Below are 20281 nucleotides of genomic sequence, written 5' to 3' on the forward strand. Positions count from 1 at the left end.
ACCCCAGTATACTCCAGCCAGAGAAGAGATGTCCAGCTCCGTGTGGTTTTTCTAGAGGAGAATCCCGGCACTGAAGAATGAAGAGGCTTCCAGCTAGCATGTGATGATATTCAGCAGACAAAGACAGGGCTGTGAGTCTCTTTTGAACTGCCCAGCCACATCAAAAGACAAACAAGCTGAGACCCAGGTTCATATACTAGACCGCCTTCCGAACGTAGACATACCGATAAGAATGTTGAGCTGCTCTGAAAGCCAATTGCTCTGTCCTTTTTTGAAGCAGTCCATGCTGCAAGCCGATCAGCAGCTCTGAGACGTCTGGACCAAACCATCCCTATCCCCTATGATCGAGGTTCCCATTAAGACAGTCGACGTAGAAAACACTGCCACGGCAGTAGAACCTCGATAAGAGATAATGAGCAGGCCATGTGTTGATATACAAAGCAGTGCTTTGATAAGGCCGACACAGCTTCACACCTTCAAATCGCTGCTCCAACATGAAGGATGCGCCTTTAAGACTAGGCCGATTAGGAGCGCTTTCCAGTCATTCTAGGCACCCTGACCTTACCTTGCGCCGAACAGTCTAATTCTGTCTCCGATCATGACAGAATATATTTATTTCTTGTGCTTTCCTTTTTCCTGAACTAATTTCCAACCTTTAGCACCCCTTCTGCAATTCAAGTATCTGTTTGCATGACTAGAGCATATATTATGTGTGTGTGCTACTATGTGGTTTCCTTTGCATGGGTGGGTCATTAGTGTGTTTAGTGACTAGTTCGTCTTATTGAGCTTTGCTTGGATGACCCTCATCCTAGCAGCATATTGTTGTTATTTGGAAGCCTCCCATGCTGGCACACTTTAGAGAGTAGAACCCTCACCTCAGCCCAGGTTTCCAGAAGCAACTATGGTGCACTATGTACTTTGATTTGTTTAACCAGTGTGACTGAAACACCTCCAAACTATGTATGAAACCCCAGAACCGAACGTTCTAAGTTATCACCACTTCAACATGCACATTTTTAACAAAAGAAATCGAATGTCCTGTTTGAGCTCTGGAACAGGACTGTTAAAATCTCTCTTGTGGCTCTTGAGGGTTGAGCAACCTGTTTCTATTTAATCTATACATGTGTCGTTCAAACAGCTTGAAGTGCTCTTTTCTTTCTTCAGGATCTTCGCTTGCTCTTTGGGGGGGTCTCAATGCAGAATAGGAAACGAAACAATCGAACAGTGACAGAATCATCACGAAGAAGAGTGAAACCGGTGAAGGTTCTGGGGGCAAATAAGCGAGAACACTGCAGGCGGGAGCAGAGTGAATATGCTCATTAGGTGCCAATAGCCCTCTCTTCGATTAGGGTCATTGCGTTGTGATTCTGGGGAACCAATGGTCAATATTGCCCCCCTATTAGAGGCGTTAATTCTTAACTAGCATAACAACCTTTGGATTCTACGCCCCGCCCCTAGGAATGTGTCAACACACCCGCCTTAACTCAGAGTGCAGTTCTCATTTTACGACATAGGGACTCAGAAAGAACCCACAAAATGCCTATTCAAAACTGGAACGTCACACCAAAGTTTTGTTTTCTACTGGTGCAGTGGTCGGCAACGTTTGGCTCTTCACATGTTTCAAACTACAATTACCATGATATCTGGCTATTGACTTTGCTGGTTATGGATAATGTAAGTTGTAGTCCAAAACATCTGGAGAGCCAAAGGTTGCTGACCACTGCACTGGCGTGGCACAATAGCAGTGGAATATGGCATTTATGAGTCTATGTTGTGTAAAAGTATTCCAATGGAAACCAAATATGGCAGATGCATTCCGCCCCAGCTTCCTCCCATACCTACAAAAGCAGACTGGTTGTCCCTTTGTATCTACAATGTTCATAGCAATTCAATATGCGCCCCTCATTTTACATGTACTCAATGATGGATCCTGTCTGTTTGCCTCTTCTTCATGAACTCTAGGAAGATGGACTGTCGATACCCCTCTTACCATCCCTGTGCCTGAACTGGAAGTAGGTCGGCTCACCATAGACAGGGCTGATGCAAGGATGCTTGCTCTCCCAAGTGAAATGTCATGTTGGTTCCTTCTCTATTAAAATGGGTTCAGAGTGATGTTTTTAGAGTTAAAATGACACCTCTAGATGATCCTCTGCTGGTGGGAGGGCGGGTGCGATAACCTGTGCTGCTCCAAGCAAAGGAACACTATGTCAACCGCTTCCTCTTGCAATGAGGCTATATGTGATGTTCTTAGGGCCAAAATGGTAGTACTAGATGCCACTCTGTTGGTCAGTCTTAAGCTACTGCTTGCAATTGTCGTATCGAAGCACCAATCCTGTCAGGTGCATCCCATGGCAGCTGGCACATCGGTCCTGCCAGGTGTGTCCCTGGGCAGCCGTAGCACCAGTCCTGCCAGGTACATCTCTGGGAAGCCATAGCACTGGTCCTGCAAGGTGCGTCTCTGGGCAGCGGCAGCACCTGTCCTTCCAGGTGTGACCCTGGGCAGCAGTAGCACCATTCCTGCCAGGGGTGTCCCTTGGAAGCCATACCATTGGTCCTGACAGTTGCGTGCTTGGCAACCGTACCACCATTCATGCCAGGTGCGTCCCTGGGCAGCACTAGCACCATTCCTACCAGGTCTGTCCCTTGGAAGCCATAGCACTGATTTTGCCAGGTGTGTCCCAGGACAGCAGTAGCACTGTGCAGCCAGGTGTGTTCCTGGGAAGCCATAGCACCGGTCCTGCCACGGTCATTCCATGGCAGCCATAGCTCTGCCCCTGCCAGGTGCGTTCCTGGGCTACCGTAGCACCATTCCTGCCAGAGGTGTCCCTGATAAGCTACAGCACCATTCCTGTCAGGTGCGTCCCTGGGAAGCCATAGCACCGGTCCTGCCAGGTGCGTTCAGGGCAGCCGTAGCACCGGTCCTGCCAGTTGCATCCCTGTAAAGCCATAGCACCGGTCCTGCAGGTGCGTCCCTGGGCAACTGTAGCACCAGTCCTGCCGTGTGCGTCCCTGGGAAGCCGCAGCACCATTCCTGCCAGGTGAGTCCCTGGGAAGCCGCAGCACCATTCCTGTCAGGTGCGTCTCTGGGAAGCTATAGCACCGGTCCTGCCAGGTGCGTCCCTGGGCAACTGCAGCACCATTCCTGCCAGGTGCGTCCCTGGGTACCCGTAGTACTGGTGCTGGCAGATGTGTCTCTGGGCAGCCATATCAACATTCCTGTCAGGTGCATACCTGGGCAGCTGTAGCATCGGCCCTGCCAGTTGTGTTCCTTGGCAGTTGCTGCCCTGGTCCTGACAGGTGTGTCTCTGGGCACCTGGACCACCGTGCCTGGTGCATTCCTGGGGAGCTGGTGCACCGGTTCTGACTAGTACGTCCCTGGGCAGCCGTTGTACCAGCCCTGCCAGGTGCGTAACTGGGCAGCTGTAGAAATGGTTCTACCCAGGGGCAGAGCCAGCCTCAACATTTTGGGGGGATGGCTGGCAGTTTTGAAAACTTAGTTAGACAGGACATTAAACCTATTGCACTATTAATCCATCCCCCCTGCCCCGCTCCCCAAACCCAGGAGGCTGAGTAGATAATACGCCTTCCTTTGGCCCATTAGATGCATCTTTCACCCCAACTCCCCAGAAGCATAGCCACAATTGTGTAACAAGTGGGGCCTGGAGCTAATGTATTAGGGCCCACACTAATAAGAGCCCCCAGAAAGAAGGGCACTTGTTCTGCCCCCAGCCAAATGCACAGGAGTGACAGAGTACTGAGGGAGCGCGAACCAATCAAGAGGGGTTGTCTCCTTGAGAGAGGTTTTTAAATAATGCGTTGAAATACTGCATTTTGCAGTACACTTTCTGTGATGAATTGGTTAAAAAGCCACACAGTTTACAATCGTTTTGTAGGTTTAGACATAAAAAGTCCATTAGATGTCAAGCCACCAACAATGCACAGTAGGATTTTCAAACGCATTTTCATAATGCCTTTCCCAATATGTGCCTGTAGTCTGCAAGTGTAAAAAGCATTTTCATATCGATTTTGCCCACACATGTCCATTCTAATGCACCTTTATATGCCACTATTGTCATATAGGAAAATACTTTGTCCCTAATGCCAGTAATGATACGATGACAAAACATGTTTATGCTGGCATTGCCAATACATGCCAGTATCCCCATGTAAGAACATACTCCTGTTGCCTTTCCCTTAATGCCAGTAAAAAAAGCGCCATGCCACAACAAAAAAGCATGGCCTTGCTGGCTACACAAATCCCCCACTTCCCATATAAGAACTCGCATCATGTTGTATTTTCTCCCTAATGGCAGTAAAAAATGTCATGCCACAGTAAAAAAACATTGCCTTGCAGGCTGCATGCATGCCCTCACCCCAATGTAAGAACATGTATATTGCCTTTGGCCTAAACACCAGCAATAAACTGCAATGCCAAAGTAAGAAAACATGCTCTTGTTGGCTAGCCGGTAAGATAGCTCAGCAGGCTGAGCGCTCGCTGTCTCAATATGAGTGTTATTTGCAGGTTCAAATCCCGGCAAGGCAAACTCAGCCTGTCATATTTCATTTTATTTATTTATTTTTAATTCTTATAACGCGCCGCATGCAGTTGCAGGACGGAGGCCTCAGGGCGCACAAAAACACAGACATAGACAAAACAACAAAAAAAGAGCAAGCAGGAGCAGAAAGGGGTCATAAGGATTACTCCATGTTAAAAAGGTAGGTTTTTATGGCTTTTTTAAATAGGTAGTTTTGGATTTGTCGTAGCCCAGCCTGCAGGGCATTCCAAAGTAGAGAGCCCTGAACGTCAAGCTTGGTTCTTCCGAATTTTGTGGTCTTAAATCTGGGGGAAGCAAGGACTGTGGCAGAGGATGAACGAAGATTTCTTCCATTGCTCTTGATGTTAATGCGTTCAGACAAGTAGATGGGACTGCTGAAAGAGAGGCATTTATGTGTTGTAGTAAGTGTTTTGTGTGTAATGCGATGTTCAACCGGAAGCCAATGAAGCTTCTTCCTGAAGATGGAAATATGGGAGCGACGAGATTGAGTGAAGATGGTCCGCACGGCATTGTTCTGGACCATTTGCAAGGATTGAATATTTGCGGCAGTGGTGCCAGACAAGAGGCTGTTGCAATCGTCTAGTCTGGAGTTTATCAACGTCGTGGATAGAAGAGCACAGTTATCAGCTGTTAGAAATGGATGGATGTAATTGATTCGCTTATTGATCAGTCCGCAGCTGGACCTGATGTAAGAGACATGCAGCTTCATGGATAATTCGTCGTCTAAGACAACTCCCAGGGTCTTTAGCTTCCTCTGAAAAGTGATGATGTTGCCTGCAATGGGGAAATTGGAGTAGTCAGTATCTAGTTTGCTCCGGGTGTTCTTGGAGGATACTATCATTAGTTTGGTTTTATTGCTAAGTCTAGAGAGTTACAAGCCATCCAATACTGGATGGCTTTGTAGATGTTATTGATGGCATATTATTAATTTCTGTACTGACCACTAAGCTGTATGACCACCTGTGTGTTGTCTGCGTAGTTAGTATACTGCACACCTAGTTTGTTTAAGAGGTCCAGGAGAGGGCGAATGTACAGATTAAAAAATAATGGCGACTGGCAGGAGCCTTGTGGGACACCACAGGTTTGAGAGATAGGAGTGGAGTGGTGACTACCTACACAAACCCTAACCATGCGAGGGCCCAGGAAGGAGGCGATCCAATTTGATGCCATCGAGGAACAATTTGCGACCTCTCGGAGCCTTGTCACTAGTAAGCTGTGATCTACCAGATCAAAGGCTGCGGAGAGGTCAAGAAGCATCAGTAATGCGGCTTGATTCTTGTCAGCAATGCCCACCAGGGTGGACTTAAGGTCGGGCATGGCTGTTTTAGTTCTGTGCCGAGCCCTATATATTCAAAGTTCAATAAATGAGTGCAAACCTTGGTTTGGTGATACATTTTATGGAAATATGTTCTCTGTACAGCACCTTGGCGAAAGCGCTATATACATAACATAGTATCATTACACAAATCCCCCATATAAGTACACTTATGTTGCACTCTTGTTATATTCCCCCACGTAAGAATAGTTATGTTGACTTTGACTTTAACACCATAAAACCAGTATGCTCTTGTAAAAAATGTCCATGCTCCAATGCCCCTTCCCAGGTCCCAGCTTGCATACTCACACGCGCACACAGATATAGGGCCTCATTACGTGGATGGCGATAAGGGTTTACCGGTACCGGTAAGGGTACCAGTGCTGGTAAACCCTTACTGCCTTACTACGAGGTCCCTTTGTGGGACCCTACCTTAACGGCTGGTTTTACCAGCCGTTAAGGACGGGACCCGCAAAGGGACCTTGGAGGTAATTACGGTACCACAATTTGCGGTACCGTAATTACCACCATCCCCATTCCCATTGAGCCCTATGGGGGCAAAAATGGGAATGGGGAAGTGCCATGGTGAATGGGGAATTACCGCCCCCACACACCTTGGAATAGGGCGGTAATTCCGCCATTCACCATGGCGGTCTCGGTAAAATACCGGCAGCAACCATGGCGCTATTGGTTACCGCCGTCCATGTAATGAGGCCCATAGACACATTCACCCACCAGTCATGCACCAACACAGCTGATCTGTCATTCACACGAGCACCCAGGACATTTACACTGCGCTCTCAATAACATGCGCAGTCACACCCATGTACACCATTCACACTGTATGTATTCAGATGTGTGCCCTTGCAAACACCTAGCATACAAACATACACCCATTTACTCACTCGCATGCACGCATATGTTCATACATGCATGCATACAATCCCTGCATACACACAAATACGCTTTTATTCATTTAATGCTAATCATTGAAAGCATGGGCCATGTAAAAGTTGAGCCAGCAAATAAGCCTTTAGCTACAACAAAGGGGAGGTGGGGACAGGGGTCTACTGATATCGCCTGGGTAGGCTTTTGTCCTCAGCCAGTATGTTCACTTCAATTACTGTTTTCTCACCCCCGGAGAGCAGTGTATTTGCTTAAGTAAATACACCGCTCTCCAAGGTGAGAAATGTCACGGGATCTTGCCAGCCGTGCCCTGGTCGTCACAGCAGAGTGATGCCAGCTCATATTGGGCGGTGGGTGTTGCTTTAGCCCTCCCAAGCCCATGCCTGGTGCTGCCCATACCAGGTGTGTCACTGAGCAGTCACCAAGGATTGCATTATTATATCAGTGCCCTCCCTGTCAGCACATGCTCTACATCAATGTTACACATGTTTTTGCCACACATGAAAATTGGTCCTTAAACACCTGTATCTTGCAGGCCACGTAAAGACGGAAGTGGCGGTCGAGGTAAGGATCACCAACCAGCCGTTTGAAGAAAAACTGACAGATACTTCGAGCCAAGAATATGAACAATTTGAGAAAAACTTCAAAGTTGAGGTAAGAAGGCAGCAACTATGAAAAATTAAACCGTTTTCTGTCCATGTGATCTTCTAAAGTTAGCTTTTATTTCACTGTTCAAACAGTCACCTAAGACCAGGACAAGTAGACTTATTTAACCCACTGTGTTCTCTACGTTTTCTCATCACTTTGCAGAACACAATTTGTAAATTGGTCTCAAGTGCTCCAAAAAGCAGCATAGTTTTCTGTACATAGCCCGAGCTGCCGCTGTTCATTAACGCACGGCTGTCAACAAGAAAAAGTCCAATTGAGCTCACATTCAAAACGGCAACAAAGCACGTGATCCTTTGCTGCTTCTTCCTGCCTGAACTCTTGCTGATCTGCGTGTTCACGGGTTCCTCTGTGACCCGCGTGAACCCCCCACTTCACAGAGCACACACGAGATGTGTGTTCTTGGTCCGGGCTCCACGGTCGCACTGACGCGGCCGTTGAATGGCCCCTTTATTTAAAGCACACGCGGCAGAGTTACATCACTCCGTCGCATGTGTGTGCCCTTAAAGGGGCAGCCACCACACTCCTCCTTTTTCATAACAAAACAGCAAAAGATGTAAAATACACACACGTCACAACAATACACTGCACCCAAAATGAACACCCCTTTAATCACAGACCACCCCAGACCCATTCGTCACATTCCAGTCCATGGGCTGGGCCCAACAGTTCAGGGGTCCAAAACAGGGTCATTGAGCTGGGCAGACGTCCCTCTCCCGACCCTTTGGGGATACCTCCTGCCCGCCTCCCAGATCGTACCCTCCTCATCTGTGTCCCCCTAACCTGGGGGACTTGGCGGATGGGTCAGGCCACTGCCCTCATTCGGTACATCACTATTGCCCCTTCTTTGGATCGTCTCTGGCCTGGTCTCTCCAATCTTCTTGAAGAAGCTGGCATTGCGAGTGACAGTGGCAGTTCCGTCAGAAGCAGTCATCATCAAGCCATGTACCGCCACCACGTCCATTGGACCAGGCTCGTATGTCAGCAACAGCTTGACTTGAGGGTGCCTGTTCTTCACAAGCACTTCATCTCCTGGAGCTAGCTGCTGGGGCCAGAGTCCTCTCCTGATGTTCTCCCCCTACGTCCTAATACTACTCTCCCATTCCACCTTAGCACTGTCAATGACTGCTGGTTCTCGCTCTCGCACTTCCAGATATCACCGAAACATGGCCTCTGCTGTTGCCACCCCCGTGGACACATGTGGGTGGCCCTGTACTCCCTTAAAAACTGAAACAAGGCTCTCTGCAGGCCGTGCCCTGGTCCGTGGGTGATGCAAAGCACTTTATTTAACGTCCTCATAAATCTTTCAGCTTCGCCATTCGCACAGGGTCAGACAGGTGTGATCTTGCGATGTTGTTTGTATCCCATATTCCTCCATCAACTGGGCGGAACTATCCCCCTGGATATCCTCCTGCAACAGTGGCCCGTTGTCGGAAAATAAATTCGGAGGCAGGACATGGGTGGTAAAAATCTTCTCTAGTGCCACAGCCACCTTGTCAAATGAGACCGAGTCAATAAACTTGACCTCCGAACACTGGGACCATTCATCCATGACCACCAGGAAATGATTGTCACGGCCAGTGGACCCAAAGTCGGCATTGGACATTTTCCCAGGGCTTCGTTCCTCTGGGCATGGTCTCGATCAGAGGCTCTTTCTGTGCTGGGGACGATGCCTGGCACCACACACAGGCAGAGACAAACTCCTCCACCCGTCTCTCAAGGTCTGGGAACCATACCTTCTGTTGCAGGTGGGCCTTGGTTTTGGGAATGCCCTGATGGCCCTGGTGTGCCAGCTCGATGACTTGGGGGACCTTGCACCCTGGTATTACTATGCGGTCCCTCCGAAGTAACAGTCCTGACTCCACAAAAGTCAGTTCGTCCTTGACCCTCCACAGCTGTTCCAACGCTGATCTTGCCTCTTGGGTCCTCTGAGCCAGCGTGCCCAGAACCAGTCTCCATGAGCCTTGCTGAAGGGGCACCTTCAAGATGTTGAAACACTCATCATCAGCCGCTGCCTGTTCCAGTTCTTGGATGGGCACCGAGTTTGGGGTTGCAGCCTCTACCACCAGCCTCACATGTTCGTTGGCTTCCTCTGCACTGATGTTTCTGTGTCCGTCTGGCTCGCACCTGGGGTGCCTGGACAAATAGTCGGCTGCATTATTGTTGTGGGGCCAGTACACCAAAGAGACCCCATATTCAAGCATCGCCAGCATTCACCTCTCGATGCGGGCTGGAGGCTTGGACGACAAACCGGGGATAATTGGCAGCAGGGGCTTGTGGCCAGTTACCACGGTCACCGGCTGTCCCAGCACATATAGATGAAAATGTCAACATCCCCACAGGACCGCCAGGGTCTCTCTCTCAATTTGGCAATACCGCTGTTCCGTTTCTGAGAGTGCCTTACTCGCGTACGCGATCGGCCGGACCTCACCATTCGCGTCCGTCTTGGTAAGGATTGCCCCCAGACCAAACGGGCTGGCATCCAGCACAATTTCTGGGGACAAGGCCAGGTGGAAGAAGGCCATTGTATCCTCTGCCGTCAGCGCCACCTTCACGTCCTCGAACGTGGCCTGCTCAAGGATTCCCCACTGCCATGTAGCGTCTTTCTTTTTTAAGGTCTGCAGAGGTTCCGACCGGGATGCGAGATTCCTGATGATCTGGCCACAGTACGTGACCATCCCCAAGAAACTTCGGACCTCAGACACATTCTCCGGGGGCCTTGGCTCCATGATGTCCTTGACCTTACAAGGGTTTGGTGACATACCCCCTTCTTTGAATACAAATCCAAAGAATTCTATGGTCTTCTTGAGGAACTCGCACTTGTCCTTATGCAGAGTTAGTCCGAGTGCCTGCAGCCATTCCAAGGTCTTGACCAGTCTGTCCAGGTGTTCTGCCTCCGTTCTCGCAAACACCAGGATGTTGTCACTAATATTTAGGACGCCATCCAAGTCAGCCAGGGCCCCACGAATGATATTCTGAAACACCTCGGCCGCAGATGACGCATCAAAGCTCAGGCGTTTGTACCTACAGAGGCCTCAGTGTGTGATGAAGGTAGTTATGGACAGAGAATCTGGATGTAACACCACTTGATGGTACCCAACACGAAGATCCAGTTTTGAGAAGAAGCGTGCCCCCTGCAATTCTGCAATGATGTCATCAATCGTGGGGGTGATTGTCATGGTGCATGCCCGCAGACATCAGGAGCAGACCAGCCTACCCCAGTTGCTGGCGCCCATGGGGACCTTTAAGGCCCCAAAAGGTTGCCTTAGGAGTTCCTGGAGTCAGTCCTGGCGCTGTTGTTGCATGGAGCATGGAAACACGCATAGCCCAGCCTGAAAGAACTGAGCCATACAGTTTAGCTTCGGGTGTGGCTGGAAGTACTACTTTACCTGGGACTACTTGGGCAAGGCTATATAAATCACACCCTAAGGACATGCTTTGCGTTATTCTGCACTCCTGCAGGTAACGCTCACCATGTCTGCTCAGCCCCAGTTACCCGGTCTTCAGCCACGCCTGCCTTGGGAACCACGAACCATCAGCACCTGTGGAGAAAGGAAAGGAAGAGAGAACAAGAACAGTGGTTGAGTCCTTACCTGAGAAGCAGTCCATTCGAAAGGCCTTTCCCTCTGCCCCTCTCAGGATCGCTGCATCTGCAGAAAGGAAACACATGCATAGAGAGCCAATACTCACCCGCAGGTTGCGCTCTTCCTGTATTCCATCGATGTGGTTCACGTGATCGCCGCTCCGGAGCCACACCGCACCTGCAGAACAGGAAAGAAAGAACAACAGGTTAGTCGCGCAAAGGAAAAGAACAATTTTTTGTACATTTCGACGCCACGCTCTGTGCTAATACTCACCTGCAGGAATTCCGCTCAGCATCGTGGGGAGACGGCAATCCTTCATCTGGCACCCTCCTAAACCGCACCTGTAAAGGAATAAGAACAATAGTGAGAACTTTGGCAACTAAGAACATTTAAGCAAACTATACCAAGAGTCTATTGGCATAGAGACTTACCTACAGAGTCACAATTATTCAGGACTCCGTTACAGCCCGCAGGATCAGTGATGGAACTAGATCCAGAAGAGAGTCTGGAACTTTACCGCACCCCTGCATTCAGTTGCAGGACAGAGAATCCGCCATTAAAACACCTAACGTGAGGCATAAGCAGAGAGGGGCACTAGCAGGTTACGAGAGGTGGGAGCCTAGCCCGCCCCTCATGGCTGGTTAACATCTCGTTTCAACATTCTAGGCAAAAGCTCCCCTGCGAAGAAGTAGTGAGACAGAGAAGACACGTGCAGGCATTCATCACTCAGCTTTGTGCGACGCACGTGCACACATTCATCGCTCAGCTTCATGCGACGCCCCCGTGGAGACCAGGTGAGAGTGACAGAACGCGAATCTTACAAAAATCCTCTACCTGGGTGTCATGGAAACCTCAGAGACTGACCAGTTAGCCCAGCTTTTGGGGGAACTCAGGGCCGAGGTGCATTCAGCTCGGCAAGAAACCAATGCTTTAAGGAGAGAAATGATTGTGGCCAAGGATCGCACGGATGACCTAGCCAGACAATTGCTTCAATCACAGGCTGGCCAAACACCGCTACCTGGAATGGGGTCATCAGTCCCAGTTCCATCAAGTAACCCTGTATAGGTGGTCCTTTCCGGGAGCCATACCTTTGGCTCCCCCTGAACGCTTTGCGGGTGACCCAAAAAGGTATGCAGTTTTTATGAACCAGTGGCGTCTTCATTTCCTATGCAGGCCAGGGGCCTTTCCAAATGACCAATCAAAGGTGGCCTTTGTACTTTCATATCTCAGGGGCAGTGCCGCGGACTGGTCAGCACCACTAGTCAATCGGGATGACCGCCTCCTACGAGACTTTCAGAGGTTTCAACAGGATATGGAGAAGTTGTTTGCCCAGCACTCCCAAGGCCAAGCGCTAGATAATGAACTCCTGTCTCTGCGTCAAGGGAACCAAGATCTGTTAACGTATATCACAACCTTCAACAAACTGGTAGTGGAAACCGGTTGGCCGAACGACAAAAGAACAATACTTTTTCACCGTGGGTTGAGAGGCGAGTTAAAGTACGTTTTGGCTCAAGTGGTCAATCCACCTAGTGACTGTGCGGAATACATTGACTTGGTGGCGCAGCTTGATCAGACTGCAGAACCGTAGAGCTGACCGAGCTAGTATAGAAACTCGGGTGTTTGTGCGTCCAAGGGAAAATGGGGGTCACTATCCAAGGCTGAAAGAGACAAAAGAAGGCAACAACAGTTGTGCTTGTATTGCGCAACAGCCGGCCACTTCCTCCGAGAGTGTCCGGTGAAGCCACCCAAGAAGGCAGTAGGGATTGCCGATAAGGTCGGGGCAGAGCCAGAGCCGGAAAACTTCCATGCCCGACAAGCGTAGAGGTCCGCTTACAGAGCGAAAAGAAGGACTCCCAGACCTCGCACCTAGCCTTGCCAATGATTCTCATCAGTCACCAGCAACCGTCTCGTATGCACGCGGTCAGAGCTTACATTGACAGTGGAGCCATTGGTAACTACATGGATCAGGAATTGGCATCAAGGATGAATCTTCCTCTTTGCGAGAAGGCAACAACCGATTTAAGCACCACTGTTGATGAAACAAAGATTTCTTTAGGTCCTGTAACACACTCGACGACAGAGATGACACTTTTGTGCCAAGATGGGCATCGGGAAGCCATTGTGTTCGACTTAATCAAGGCTCCACAATTCCAAATAATTCTGGGAATGCCATGGTTAGAGACATATAATCCTTGCATCGACTGACGTGCTAAGAGGCTGACCTTCTCAGTCGAATGTGCTCATACATGCTATCAAGCAGAAGAACCCTTGACCAAAGAGGTGGCAACAATCATGAGTCTAACAATCCGCTACCCCAGGAATACCAAGACTATCAGGATGTTTTCCAGAAGGATCAAGCCAATACACTTCCACCCCATAGACCATATGACTGCCAGATCGACCTTATACCTGATGCACAGATTCCATGCGGTCAGATCTATGCGCTCACTGAGCCTGAAAACCTTCATTTAAAAAAGTATCTAGACCAGTATCTGGCAAACCGTTTCATTCGTCCGTCCAAGTCCCCAGCGGCCTCGCCCTTATTCTTCGTGCCTAAAAAGGAAGGCGATTTAAGGACTTGTATTGACTACCGCGCATTGAACCAAGTGACTGTAAAAAATCGCTACCCCTTGTCTCTAATCCTTGAACTACTGGATCAAGTAAAAGACGCTTGACTTTACACTAAGTTAGATCTCAGATGGGCATACCATCTTGTACGAATTAAGAAAGGGGGCGAATGGAAAACCGCCTTCCATATAAAATATGGGCTATTTAAATATCAGGTGATGCCCTTTGGGCTTTGTAACGCCCCAGCTGTCATTCAATATTTCATGAACAACGTCCTACGAGAATTGATTGATGTCTGTGTCGTAGTATACATCGACGACATTCTGGTGTACTCCTCTTCCGAGCAAGATCATATGAAACAGGTCCATGTTGTTCTTGAAAAGCTCCGGCAACACAAGTTATATGCTAAATTAGAAAAATGCTTCTTCTATGTTACCGAGGTCGAGTTTCTTGGATTTGTCCTAACCCCTCGTGGTGTTAGTATGGATTAGCGCAATGTAGATGCCATCCTCAACTGGCCTTCTCCAACTTCAACCAAAGGAGTCCAGAGTATGCTCGGGTTTGCGAACCTCTATAGACAATTCATTCCAGGCTTTTCGCAACTGGTACATCCCATCACATCCTTACTGCGAAAAAAATAAACGCTTTCAATGGTCGGAAGAGGCGGAAAAGGCCTTCCAGGACTTGAAACAGAAATTCACCTCAGTCCAATCCTAAAACACCCTCGCCCAGATCTCCCGTACGTGGTAGAGACCCGATGCTTCCAGTCTGGCAATGGGTGCAGTCCTCTCTCAAAAGGACCCTGAGACGGGTCAACTTCACCGGGTGGCCTTTTGGTCATGAAAATTCACAGCACCGGAATTAAATTACGCTGTGACGGACAAGGAACTTTTAGCCATCAAGGCAGAATTTAAAGCCTGGCGGCATTATCTCCTAGGAGCAAGACACACCATCACGGTAATCACAGATCACCGAAATCTACAATACCTAAAGATGGCAAAGGCCCAATCCTTTCGCCAACTCCGATGGGCGCTGTTCTTTGCTGAATTTGATTTTGTGATTACATACCGACCTGGTTGTCGAAACGGAAAAGCTGATGCTCTGTCCCGCATTGGGTTAGATGAAGCATGCACAAGTCCAGACACAGTAGCCATCATCCCTGGAGAAAGAATCCTTGGAATTTTGACATTGCTGACCCTGGATGACATCCATGAGGAATTTTCACATCTCATCGATACCAAGACTCTGCAGGGTTGGCCAACTAAAAGCAAACACCATTCATTCATAAATCATTTGCCATACTTTCAGGGATGCCTTTTATCTACCCATTAAGGAACTTCAGGAAAATAATTTGAAGGAACTTCAAATTACCACGAATCATAGTAGAAGGTCATCCTGGAATTGCAAAAACTGAAGCCAAAATCAAGCAGCATTTTTGGCGGCCAACATTGCGTAAAGACATCAAGCAGTTTGTGCTATCATGTAGTATTTGTGCACAAAACAAGGCTCAAAAAAAGAGACCACCAGGCCTACTACAACCTCTGGATATTCCACCTACACCCTGGCATACGCTGTCTCTCGATTTTATCAAAGGCTTACCCTCAGCTTCAATCCTGGCAAAGGAGTTCCTAGAACAGATTGTCCAAATACACGGATTTCCCTCTGTCCTGATTTCAGATCGTGACAGCCAATTTATCTCACATTTTTGTAAGAAATGTTGCGAGTTAGCCCAAATCGATGTAAGACTTTCCACTAGCCCCCATCCTCAAACCAATGGTCAGACCGAGAGAACCAACCAAACATTAGAACAGTTCCTAAAATGCAGGTTAGACCAAACGGAAGGCAGTTGGAAAGATGTTTTGTGGATAACCGAGTATGCCTATAACAATTCCTTACACTCCAGCACTGGGCAGAGTCCATTCTATACGGTATAAGGGATGCATCCACGAACCTCCAACCTTGACCAGCCTCAACCTTTGGAAATGCGAGCCGTAAGAAGTTTGCATACTACCATCACACAAGCCTTCAAAAGGGCGATTGAATATCTAAGGCAAACTAAGGAAAAATACAAAAGATCTGCAGACCTACATAGAAGCGAAGCTCCAAAGTATCAGGTTGGGGATGAAGTTGGCTGGCCTCGAAACACATACAAGTATAAGGAACTCATACTTTCAATCCCAGATATTTGGGACCATACACCATTAAGGCCATCATTAATCCGGTGGCTGTGAAATTGGAGTTACCTCCACATATGAGAATACATCCCGTGTTTCACGTCTTGCTTTTGAAACCAGTTCAACCTGGAACTCCAAAACCACCAAAATCAATCATGGTCGATGGAGAACCTGAATTTGAGGTTAAGGATATTCTGGACTCCAAAATTGTCAAGTCAAAACTATTCTATCTAGTCGACGGGAAAGGCTATGGACCACAAGAAAGAAAATGGGAACCTAGTAACCACATTCATGCGCCACGTTCCATCATAATCATTCAAGCAAACCTGGACCAGCGGAAGAACCCACCCTAAGGGGGGTATTGGGGGGGAGTGCTGTCATGGTGCATGCTCCCAGATATCAGGAGTAGACCAGCCTACCCCAGTTGCTGGCACCCATGGGGACCTTTAAGGCCCCAAAAGGTTTCCTTAGGACTTCCTGGAGTCAGTCCTGGCGCTGTTGGCGTCAGGCTCAGATTATTCCATCTTGTTGCAGGGAGCATGGAAACACACATAGCACAGCCTGAAAGAACTGAGCCATACAGTCTAGCTTCGGGTGTGGCTGGAAGGACTACTTTACCCGGGACTACTTGTGTAGGGTGTGGCTGGAGGGACTACTTTACCTGGGACTATTTGTGCAAGGCTATATAAACCACATCCTAAGGACAGAACACCCTTCGCGTTATTCTGCACTCCTGCAGTGTAACACTCACCGTGTCTGCTCAGCTCTAGTTACCCGGACTTCAGCCACACCTGCCTTGGGAACCACGAACCATCAGCACCTTTGGAGAAAGGAAAGGAAGAGAGAACAAGAACAGTGGTTGAGTCCTTACCTGAGAAGCAGTCCATCCGAAAGGCCTTTCCCTCTGCCGCTCTCAGGATCGCTGCATCTGCAGAAAGGAGACACACGCATAGAGAGCCAATACTCGCCCGGAGGCTGCGCTCTTCCTATATTCCATCGAAGTGGAACATTTCAACGCCGCGCTCTCGCGCTAATACTCACCTGCAGGAATTCTGCTCAGCGTCGTGGGGAGATGGCAATCCTTCACCTGGCACCCTCCTAAACCGCACCTGTAAAGGAATAAGAACAGTAGAGAGAACTTTGTCAACTAAGAACATTTAAGCAAACTATACCAAGAGTCTATTGGCATAGAGACTTACCTACAGAGTCACAATTATTCAGGACTCTGGTACAGCCTGCAGGATCAGTGACGCAACTAGATCCAGAAGAGAGGCTGTAACTTTACCGCGCCCCTGCATTCAGTTGCAGGACGGAGAATCCGCCATTAAAACACCTAAGGTGATGCATAAGCAGAGAGGGGCACTAGGAGGTTACGGGAGGTGGGATCCTAGCCCGCCCCTCACGGCTGGTTAACATCTCGTTTCAACATTCTAGGCAAACGCTCCCCTGTGAAGAAGTAGTGAGACAGAGAAGACACGTGCAGGCATTCAACACTCAGCTTCGTGCGACGCACGTGTAGACATTCATCGCTCGGTTTCGTGCGACGCACCCGTGGGGACCAGGTGAGCATTACAGTGATATGTCTTTCGCGCTTAATTGCCTTGTTTGGGAGCCTCATGTCCACATAAATCCTTACAGAGTCAGTTGTTTGGGCTTCCTAGCAATGACAATGGGAGACACCCAAGAGGCCGGGCAATCAACTTTCTCAATTATATCTAACTCCACCAGGCTGTCCAGCTCTTGATCAGTGAGATACTGTAGATGAAATGGGACTCAGTAGTGTTTCAGCATGATGGGTTGTCTCGACCTGTCGATATGCAGCCTCACCGGGTCACCCGCCATGTGGCCAATTCCCTCAAACAGCTTACTGTATTTTGCCAGCAGCCCGTGAACATCCTCCACATACACCAAGTATGCAAAACTCATGATACTGAGTGCCTCAGCTGCCGCACAAGGGTGTTGCTGCTGACGGTTGTTATGTAGCAACGGGCCTTGATGGACGACCCTCTGTCCTCTACATTGGCTACAAACACCCCAGCCAGTGGGATCGGTTGTTCGCTGCCAAAGGTAAAAATGCCCGCCCTCGGCTTCTGTGATTTGGGCGGCACCACCATGGCATCGTAGTGCACCATCGCCATTACATTAACAGACGCCCCGGTGTCCACCAGCAACGGCACCATTGATTTGTTCACTCTCACCAGGCACCGTCGCTGTCTCCTGTTGGTTGTATGCGGCTCACTGATGCTCCAGATGAAAAAGATGTTCTCTTCCTCCTCTTCGTCATCCTCCTCGTGAGGGTTGCCGTCCTCCCCTGATCTATCTCGGAGACATTGGGCGGACGCTGTGGCCTAAAGAATCCTGGCCGCACTGGCCCCCTTGGTATCACCACCGACACCAGAGCCCTGCACATGCGGGCGTAGTGGTCAAGCGCACTGCAATGTCCACAAGCCTTCCTGTGCGCTGGGCATTCTGCAGGATGTGGGAGGTCAAACCAACACCTTGCACATAATCGAGGACCCTTGCACCCCTGTCCCGCTGGCCTCCACTTGGACGTCTGACTCATTTAAAACCTTGACCACGGCCCACAGCACACACCTCGTCCAGTTTCCCTGGATGCACATCCGCATCCATCCTTGATGCACGCACCTCCAACAGCTTCTGGCAGAGTATCAATATGCGAGGCAGCGTGAGTCTCTGCTCTTGCAGCATCTGCCTGCGCAGTTTGCCAGAGGAACATCCCTGTATGAGCTGGTTTCTTTTTTTTCAAACTTTGTTTATTAAATGCTCATTTCATTAAGCACATTACATAGCAGTGAACATTTAGAGTGTACAGCATTACTGATAGCAAACAGTAATTTAGAAATGTTTGGCATTAGGGTGTAAGGGTTGGGGAAGTGTCATTGTCGGATGTCAGATCACATAAATAGCTTCTGAAGGGGGCCCAGATATCTTTAGGGCGGCTTGTTACAGACATAGACAGTACACATTGTTCTTCACATTCATTTACATATGTTAGATCTGGAAGAGTCATCTATTTTGGGTGCATATTTGGCCTTCCAGCATTTCAATATACATCTCTTAGCCACGGCACAGGCTACATTGAAAAGTCTTCTCGTGGTTTCTAAGAATAGGTAGTTAAGGGGAGCAAGAAAGGCTGGGATTTGTGTAATGTCTTCAATTATGTCAGCAACATTGCCCCAGAAAACAGTGATTAATGGACAAGACCAATGCATATGAAATGCATCTGCTTGCGGGCTACCACACTTTAAACATTAGCCAGTACAATTTTCAACAAATGTAGCCATCTTTACGGGTGGATAGTACAGCTGGTTTCATTTTTTAAACTGGATTAGGCTTAACCCAGCATTTAAAGACACAGTTTTCGTCAATTGACAGTATTTACGCCATTGTTCCTCTCCTATTGTAGCTCCCACATTTATCTCCCATGTTGCTTTAATGGTGTTTTGAGATTGGATAGGTGAATTTATTAAACCATACAATTTTGATATACATACTTTCGTACCTTCGTGGGACATTACAGCCCGTATACACTAATTGGTGTCAGGTTCTCTCGGGAATGTCGGCCATCTATCGCTAAGTACAGCCCTCATGCGATGATACTGTAAATGTTTCAGCTGTTTCCCCAATGGGATCAAGAAAATCTTCTCGACTAACTTATTTGCCTTCTGGGTACATGTCTTGCATTTTCAAATGCTTGTCTGGGTCCCAGGTTTTTTGTAATGCCTCATCAAAGGTGGGGGCGACTCCGGGGAAGCGCTTTAATGGGGCTTCGGGGTCGTATGGTCTCTCTATATTTATTCTCTCTGAGATTTTCGCCCATGCATGGACAGTAACACTGACTGGGTCATATTTACAGGGGTCTTTGTGGCGCACATCAAATATAAAAGAGCGTAGTTCAGTGGGGGAAGCTGCAAATCTCTCCAGTGGTATATGCGTGGCAGTGTCCTCTGGGTGATACCAATGTTTAGCAAATTGGGCTTGGGCTGCTAAATAATAGAGCTCAAAATCTGGTGCGGCGAGAGCTCCACTTGTGTATGGCTCTGTCACTTTTTGCCATTTCATTCTTGCGACACCAGGTCCCCAAACAAATTTAGTGACCATTGATTGAAGCTTGGAAAAGAATACTCTGCCTGGCCATAGGTGGACATTACAATGAAATATAAAAGTTTGGGAAGGACTATCATTTTTAAAAGTGATATCCGCCCGTAAAGAGAGACAGTGGGCCTCATTGCGAGTTCGGCGGTAACCGAGACGGAAAAACCGGCAGGTTACCGCCAAACTCGTATTACCATTCCGCCTCCATGATTCCCAGAATTACCGGGGAATTATGACCCCGGTGACCCGGGAATTCCGGAGGCGGAATTGTGTAAGTCCCCATTCCCATGGAGCCCATAGGACTCCATGGGAATGGGGAAGTGGAAACACCGGCACCATGCTGTAATGGTGCCGGTGTTTCCACGTCCGCCTGCAGGCGGGTGCTGTTAAACCCGC

At 48.6% G+C, this 20281-nt stretch overlaps 1 long non-coding RNA gene across 1 annotated transcript in view; it reads left to right on the forward strand.

Moving 5' to 3' along the window:
- Window positions 1-7317: 7317 nt before the first annotated feature.
- LOC138498202 (uncharacterized) overlaps window positions 7318-20281 on the forward strand; it is a 93027-nt gene continuing 80063 nt past the window's right edge. The window contains exon 1 of the long non-coding RNA XR_011278718.1: window positions 7318-7431. This is a non-coding gene — a long non-coding RNA (uncharacterized lncRNA). The remainder of the gene's footprint in view (window positions 7432-20281) is intronic.

Source organism: Ambystoma mexicanum, chromosome 1p (assembly GCF_040938575.1).
Source record: "Ambystoma mexicanum isolate Mex_15411 chromosome 1p, UKY_AmexF1_1, whole genome shotgun sequence".
In the NCBI taxonomy this organism is placed as follows: domain Eukaryota; kingdom Metazoa; phylum Chordata; class Amphibia; order Caudata; family Ambystomatidae; genus Ambystoma; species Ambystoma mexicanum.